At 34.4% G+C, this 8,991-nt stretch overlaps 1 long non-coding RNA gene and 1 pseudogene across 1 annotated transcript; both read right to left on the bottom strand.

Moving 5' to 3' along the window:
- Positions 1–216: 216 nt before the first annotated feature.
- Positions 217–4,073, bottom strand: LOC147567054 (uncharacterized; annotated as a pseudogene).
- A 1,179-nt stretch (positions 4,074–5,252) lies between these two features.
- On the bottom strand, positions 5,253–6,013 carry LOC147567053 (uncharacterized). Its single transcript, XR_015237538.1, has 2 exons — positions 5,813–6,013; positions 5,253–5,438 (listed from the first exon to the last, which is right to left on the bottom strand). It is a non-coding gene; the product is annotated as an uncharacterized LOC147567053 (long non-coding RNA).
- Positions 6,014–8,991: the final 2,978 nt, after the last annotated feature.

Genomic DNA, 8,991 nt, shown 5'->3' with positions numbered 1-8,991 from the left:
TTTGTTCATATCTAGGGCTTATTCTTTCCAAGTAGCCTAAGAACTTAATATAAACGACATTCAGGTGGCAATGCAAAGAAAAGAGCAGTTTCGAAGAGTCATTATTGAGGATATCTGCTTCTTCTAGCAATTGGTCGTAATCCAATCCTTCTGGTAACTTGGATAACTCGGCTACCACTTTGGTTGCAGTTTCATTTTCTTGGTTATGAGTAAGAGCTACAACCATCTTATCCATATAGTAGAGTTTGAGGTTTTTGTTGTTGGAGCTGGACTAGGGTTAGGGGTTTCTTCCTCGTTAGCAAATGATGCTTCAGAATTATATTCCCTGTTGATTTCACCATCAAACCCATCAACACCATCAACGAAGGAATCATTTTTATTTGCATCAATTTGTTCCTCCTCGTCAACTGGTGCTCCTGCATCTTTTCCGTTTGCCCTTTCTTTCAAAAATATATCTGCCAAAGCATCATAAGGTGGGAAAGGCTTACTTCTAAGCCCTTTGGCCGATAAATGAGTCTGAAAAAATAAAATTTAAGTGATAAACAAAGAACTCAACATACACAATAAATTCAATAAGAATACTAATAAATGATAATAATGGGCTTACCTTAACCCATTCGTCAAAAATAATTTTTTCACATAAAATTATTTTTTCTTCATCACTCCATGTAAATTCGCTTGCATTTGAAATAATATCTGAGATTGCTGCTGTCCGTTTTTTTAATATTTTAATTCTTGATTCAATGTGAGGCACCCCTTTAATATTGCATCATGGTAACTTTTCTTCCATCAATTTTTCTAGATGAGAAAGATATCCTGATTAAAAACCATTTTCCACCTTCCAATGTCCACCAATAGCAATTTCTACTAGACACTCGACCAGTTTGTCATCTGCTTTAGGTAGCCATATATGTTTTGTTAGTTTGGAGCGAGATTGTAAATCAGTACGAGGTGCCATCTAGATGTATTAGAAACAAGTATGTCACATATAATTAAAATAACTAACCAACATCAATGAACAAACTAGCAATAAAAATAAGATTACTATAATTATTAATATTCGATGTAATTTGAAAAAAGAAATAATTTTTTTTTTATCTAATATCAAAATTTTCAAAATAATAGTAAGAAGAAGGCGTGAGATTAAGCGTTCCTAAATGTCTGCCACTCATTTAACATTTTAGATGCTAATTCTTCCCTCCATGTAGACCAATGTCCGGAAGAATCGATATACGATATTGGATCACCATGTGGTTGTGTATAATTTGAGATATGTCGGTCTAATGTTTCTTCTAATGGATGTACTGACATTTTTTGACGTATGAGATTGTGCAAGAGACAACAAGCCATTATTATCCTATTATGCGTCTTAACGAGATAAAATGAAGGACTTCTCAAGATGACCCATCTAAGCTTTAGTAATTCAAAACATCTTTATATCACATTCTGAGCACTTTAATTTTTCATGTTAAAGAACTCCGCAGTAGTGGTAGGTGTGTGCCCTTCCCGCCAATCATTTAGATGATAGCGTTGACCTTTATACAGGGCAACAAATTCTTCACTATTTGGATATCCAACATAAATGAGGTAGTAACAACCTAATAAAAAAATTACAAGTTATAATTTTCATTAAGGTGAGACAAAAGACACAAGAATAATCACTGATACCATATGGTTATACCATGAGGAACTTTCAACCCGTTTCTCCTATGTAAGGCATCCCTTAGAACTCGAGAATCCGCTGCTGATCCCTCCCAACCAGCCAAAATGTAAATGAATTGCATTTCTTGAAAACACACTTCTAATACATTAGTAGCAATATCACTCTTTCGTGTACGATATCGAGGTTTGTCATTTTCTGACACATTAATTCTTATATATGTACCATCTAGAGCTTCCGAACAATTCTGCATCAAATTTAATTACTTATAAGATTAAGATGTATTTCTAACTTAATCTAACCTAAAAATCTTTATTATAGATAAGATGTATACCTTGAACCATTTCCATTTTGCATTAGTTGAATACTCAGAGACAGCTTGCGTTTTTTCAGCAAAACTGATTGCAACTGAATTACGCCATTTAACACATCCCCTTTGCAAAAAAAAAAAAAAGAAAAAAAGGAGAAAAAAAGAAGAAAACATCCCCTACACAATGAAGATACGTTCATATTGGATGAAGGTCCTTGATATGAAATTATTATAACTTTTATTAGGTCAAACCTAGGTGCCTACTTTTATGACTTCACCACCAACTAATCATTACCTCCATACAATAATTTTTTCCTACCAGCCAATTGAGAGTATACAACGATGGAACTACGCTACGACTTCATCACCAGCTAATCATTACCTCCATCCAATCAATTTTCTTACCACCCAATTCAGAGTGTACAACTATGGAACTGGGCTATTGACATGATTGATCTGATCGAAATAGTGTGAGAGAGAGACCTCGGGTTATGTTATTTTGAAAACCCTAGTTTACTAATTTATATGACACGTAATTTTAGAATAGGTAATTCCAATACTTTTTTAAGGATATATTTGTCCATTACTATTAGTACATGTGATTCCGGGAGAATGGGAATCACAAACCCACCCCCACCCCCACCCCACCCCCGGGTTTGCTATTACCCCGTTTAGGGGGAATACCATTCCAGAGGAATAGGATTCCCACGCCATTCCCATACGCCAAACAATGATCTGGATTATTAAATATGGTATGTGATTTTAGTTTTCATGATTAATGTAATTTTGATTATAGTAAAACTATAAAATTTTGCTTAGCATTTTAAATATTCTAGCAAAAAACCTGGTTAACATTTTATAGAAACCCTATGTGTTCTTTTAGTATTTTACTGATTCTAGTAAATGCGAGATTTGGATTTTAGCTCTACATTAAATCCAATTTAATTTCATATTTTAGTTTATTTTATCTAGCATTTTGAAGATTCTAAAAAAAACCTAATGATTAGTTACAACCAAACCCCCAATTCTATGTGATTTTAGTTTTCATGATTCAATGTAGTTATGATTATAGTAAAATTAAATATTTGGTTTAACATTTGACATAGTCTAGTAAAAACCCTTAACTTTGTTTAACATTGGAGATAAACACTTTATTTTTTTTTCTTTAGCATTTTAGTGATTCTAGAAAAACTGGTGCGAATAAGTCCTTCAATAAGGACCTTACCACCAACAAAGATGTGTATGGTGGAATCTCTGTCAAAGAAGAGGAAAACAAGAGAAGATGAGGTATGGTATACATTTAATAGTTTGTTAGAAAATCTAGTAATATAATTCAACATTTGAAATTTTCTACTATCGTTTTGCGATATCTGTTTAACCTGCTTTTGTGCTTTAACATTTTTGCAATTTTAATGTCATATATGTTATGTTTGTAGCAAAGCAACTAGATGGAAGGCGTAAGAGGGGTGCTTTGATAGAAGATCCAGCTGAAAAGAGAAAGACTGCGAAGTTAATAATTTGTTAGTTTTTGTAACGGGCTATATGATAAAACATAGCAAACATGCTGAGACTTTAAATTTAAGAACATCTAGAAAAGTTATGGGATTATATTGCAATTTCCTAGAATACCAACATTATATTTTATATTTTGTTCAACTTGTTTATAGATACCATAAAGATGTTGAAAAAATTTCTCCGACGCTATCAACGTTTTTCCAGTTTATTACGTTAAATATCAAAGGCATGATGAACTCAAAACTCTAAGTCTAAAACCAATGATAACATGTATAATTATGGAACTAAATGTGTGGTGTTAAAACACAGCAAACATGTCGACGTTATAAATATAAGAAACTTCTAGCAAAGTTGCTTTAATTATTTTGAAAAATGCTAGAAACATCAAAATAATGTTTTAGCGCATGGTCCAACTGGTATAAAGATACCATAAAGATGTTGGCAAAATTTCAACGACACTATCAATATTTTTCCAATTTATTACGTAAAATAGCGAAGGCATGATGAACGCAAACCTGTAAGTCTAAAACCAATGATAACATGTACAATTATGGAACTAAATGTATGGTGTGAAAACATAGTAAACATGTCAACGTTTTAAATATAAGAAACTTCAGTTTGTAGAGATAGAAACGTTGAGGACAAAGAGAGATAAAAAGCAAATCACAAAGTCCTACTTTCATGAAGTTGTAAAGACATGGAGAGAGATAAAGGAGACTCGTTTTTATGATAAGAACGACTGATTTGGTATGTTAGTTTTGGCTAATATAAATTTTGGAAATAAATATTGACAATAAATTTTGTCCTTAAATTTTATCTCTTAAAATTTATAGAAATAATATATTTATTAACTCAACCTCATGAAACCACTGGTTTACTATAAGTTAAAATATATTTATAAAAGGATAATAATCAGAAAAAAATAAATGGCTTGAAGCATGGAGTCCACCAAAAATTACACTTTTTAACTTATTTTAAATTTCATGTTTTATTTTGGTCTTATAACGTTTATTGATTTAGGAGTGGATATTGTTGGTTATGGAGTCTCCTAGTCTTGTTAGCGGAATCTCAGACATCTAATGTCTAACACTAGTATCTTGGTGTCTCCAGATCTGGCCGGCCCTATAAGGGCACCCGATCAACCAAGGCCGACCCGTGTTTGGTCCTAAAACCTTCTTTTAGTTACCCGACCCAAATTCCCTTTCCGGGCTTTTTGTATTATCTTTGCCCAAACTTCTTTTAGGCCTTAGGAACATATCTATGAGTCTCACCCCTCTAGACATATCATTAGATCAAATTGCCATTCTTTGGTGTAACGCGACGTAAGATCCTACGAAAGTTAGCCTCGAATTACCCCGTAATTCGGCGATCGTAATTGGTTTCTAGCTAAACATTACGATCCCTAAATCATCCAAACATGATGATCTTCTTCATCAATTATTCTATAACATCTTTGGTCGAAGGACATCTCTTTCAGATATATGATTAATTACACCCCGTATTTTTGGACATTAGACTCAAAAATTCTAAATTCATTTGAATAAAATTAGGACTGCACATCTTCGTAAGAAATTCAATTCCACTGTTAGAACAAACAAAAGAATAATAAGTGTAACATTATCACCCATCTTATTGAAAGTAGTACCAATTCTTTTTTGTTGAAAAAATTAGGAACTATTCCTCTTTCATTGATGAATCAAGTATTTAGGCGCTATGATGCATATTTGAAATTTCTGTTTCGTAATAAATTCTAGAAGAGATAATAACTTTCATAAAGGAAGTACTTTATTATTTTCATGTACTATTAAGTAACATTATAACCCATTTTATTGAAACTAGTACAACTTCATTTATAGTTGAATATGAGAAACTATTCCCCTTTTATTGATGAAATTAAGACTCTAGCCACCGACGGACATTTTTGATAGCATTCAGTAAGACAAGTATATTTTTCTGCAAAAAAAAACCAACAGTTTAGACGACATGAAGTTAGTAATAGCAGTGTACATAGGTGGTAGACATGATTTTTTTATTTTTATTTTTTTATTATTATACAGATAAAAATCCTAGGTCTCCCTATTGGAGAGAGCAGACTGAAAATCTTACCCACTATAAAATAAAATGTCTAAGTATGCAGCAAAGGGATGTCTTATTAAGTGTTGAAGGCCCCTCCAGTAATTTAAAGGGGAGTATTGCGGAAGAAGGCGCCTTTAACCCTTATGAGTGTCTTTAAAACATTCTTACATCGAATACATATATTATGCCATTTAAAAAAAAGAAAAGAAATTGGTCTTGAAAATGAAATAGAGGTATGAGGAGATAAATACCATCACCAGTGATACCACTACATTGTTTGAGGCACTGCCCGACACATTCGGCTCGATCCTGGGCTGAAGTTTGTTGAATAAACATTGCCATCACAACAAATACAACCAGAAACATCACAACTGTATTTCTCATTTCAGTCGACATCTTACTCAAATAAAATTTGTTTCTTAATTTTTTTTTTGCTTAAACTTTTATCCTATGGGGTAATTTATAGGATTAAAGTCTAAGGAATGTTAGTGAAACTAAGAAAATCTTTTTCAAAAAACAAAATCAAATAGATTTTCCTTATCTAAAATAAAATCATTGGGATTTTCTCCTTTATTAATTATATTTTTACAAAAGACAAATCATTAAGATTTTCTCCTTAATTAGTTACATTTTTATAAATAACTTGCATAACATCTGCAGTTAGGGCCAAATTAAGTCATTAACTCTTCTTATTTAAAATAAAATCATTGAGATCTTCTCTTTAGTTAATTACACTTTCATAAAAAACTAGCCTAACATGTGCAGTTAGGGCCAACTTAAGTCATTAACTCTTTCTTAGATTAGGATATAACAACTCAATAATATACAAATGGTCCGAATTAATTCCAAAAATATTTCTCTAGAAATTTTGATTGAATCAGTTATTTTCTAGTTTATTTGTGGGACGAAACTTTCCTCATTGTATGAAAGTTTCAAAAGTATTTGTGAATGCATCATAAATGACCGGGGAAGGATAGAAGGGATGCGGTCTGTCACAGGCCACACATAGGCGCACCAAACAACAACTGCATCTTGGGCCGGACAACATCTAGAACAATCCAAAACAACAACATTGACAACACCATGCACTTAGAGATATGCCATCTTGGACCGGGCTGCCTTGTACATAGTTGAAGGTCCCATTTTGCCTACTCTTTGCTCAACCGAAGGTGTATTCTAGAGAAGGATGAAGATATTTTGAGGAACATCAAGAGTTATCTATAGAATTCTAGAGATCTCCGTGGAAGGATCCATATTCTTCCAAAGGCATTAAATCTTTTACATGTCAAGTAGTATAAATAGGGGTCTACCCCTTCATGCTGTAATCATTCAAGTGAGGATTCAAGCATTAGGGTTCTAAGGTTGAGTGACTTAAGAGTTATGCCTAAAAGCATTCTTGTATACTTTGAGTTCATATCAATAAGATCAAGTTCTTTAAGTGTTGTTGCCTACTTTGAGCTTAACTCTCTTGGAGCTTTTTAGTGTTGGAGTTGCCTATTAGTCAAGGTTACTTAGGCATGCGAAGGTGAAGGCTTAGACTTGTGCTTATAAGGGAACTAAGACTAGTGCTGGACGGTGTTAAAGCATAGTCGAAACTTTACCCCGTGACAGTTGGTATCAGAGCCACTTCGGAACCATGTAGAGTGAGATCGACAATATACAACAAAAGGTTTCCAGGAAGGGCGTCCTAAGGCCAAGGGGGCCAAGTCTCTACGAGAGAAGACGACAGACCGGGAGACTTACATAGAGGTAAGGTTGGTGGCAGTCGAGGAAAACTGGACGTGTTGCTGGAACTTATGGAGAAGCTGGATGTGTTGAAGATGGACATAGGCCGCCAGCAAGACACCATTGATGGGATCGAGAAGTTGGTAGCAACAACTGTGGATGTGTTGAAGATGGACATAGCCAAAATGCAGAGGGCCTTAGAGAGGATGCATGCTGAGTTCGAGGATTTCATGTCTCGGTACTTGTTGATGGAGAAGGTCGTGTCCAATGGTGGGGAATAACTCAACTCTTGATGTCTCTCATTTTTGGGTTATCCAGTGTATATTCCCAATCATACACCCACGTAGTCGACTTGAATACTCTATTCTTATAGCCCATGAAACAAGACTATCTTGTTGACTTCACATGCTAGTCTTTGTAAGTCATTGATGTGCTAGTCTTGTCGACCTCACATGCTAGTCCTTCAGGACTGTCGTTTAAATACTAAACCAAATTTAGACGATAAAATAAACATCGGTTTATTTCTTGATAACAAGAGTTTGTAATTTCAGCCTCTTCCGTAAAACCCTTTTTACCCACTCAACTTACTAGTCAAGGTTATTTCCAAAATATACCTTATGCCTTAGATCTTTTGTATGATTTTCATACTTTGTTTTAGGTGACAGTTAGTTTGCAACGGATCTACTCCGGTTAAACTTTGCATATTATCAATTAATTGAAGGTCGCTTCATTCAACTTTTTTTCATAATTTCCCAACTTGAAACACTTTCAACCTACTTTCCTTCCATGTATGGAAGTTTGCATTGTATGACATGTTTACCTTTTCTTTTCACTCTAACTCATCCTAGTATTTTTACAAGCGTTTTATGATGTTAGTTTTGGTTCAAATTGTCTTATCTGAATTCGGATGTTAACGTCTCTTATACTCCAATATTCGAGATGTCTTGGGTAAATGCTAAATCATGTCCCACATGACCGATCTTATGCCTAAGGCATAACCATATTCCTCATGCGTGCTTGCTCATCAGAGCCTCCCAGACTCTGAGTTTTTCTGAGCTTTGTGCCATGAGATTTGGGTCGAATCTCTCATTTAGAGTCTTTCGTATCTAGACTTTTAAGAATCCCAAGTTTCTTAACTTAGTCCTATCTGAAGGAGATGTTCTTCGACCAAGGATGCAGTGCGAGCAATTTGCTGGATAGGACAATTGATAAGAAGATCATCAAGTCCGGATGATTTAGGGATCGTAATGTTTAGCTAGAAACCACTACGATCGTCGAATCGCGAAAGCGTTTCGTGGCTAACTTCGTCCGGATCCTACAACGGATTACCCAAAGAGTGTCAACTTGATCGGAAGATATCGCTAGAGAGAGTTGACATATATACATGGATAATGACCATAGATATCATGTTCAATGGGAAAAATAACAAGGACCTCCTTTAAGGGAAAAGGAGAACGGGCCAAGAAACCATTGGAGATCATATATACCGATGTATGTGGACCAATAAGTACGTCCGCAAGAGGTAACTTTAGCTACTTCATCACGTTCATGGATGACTTCACTAGATATGGTTATATATACCTGACGAGGCATAAATCCAAATAATTTGAGATGTTCAAACAATTTCAGAACGAAGTAGAGAATCAACTTGACAAGAAAATAAAAGCCATCTGATCTGATTGGGGTGGTGAATGTTTGAGTCAAG

The sequence above is a fragment of the Eschscholzia californica genome, unplaced genomic scaffold (genome assembly GCF_041429995.1).
Source record: "Eschscholzia californica isolate CP2 unplaced genomic scaffold, dmEscCali1.0.p SCAF_1, whole genome shotgun sequence".
Classification (NCBI taxonomy): Eukaryota; Viridiplantae; Streptophyta; class Magnoliopsida; order Ranunculales; family Papaveraceae; genus Eschscholzia; species Eschscholzia californica.
This window is presented reverse-complemented; position numbering and strand designations above follow the sequence as displayed.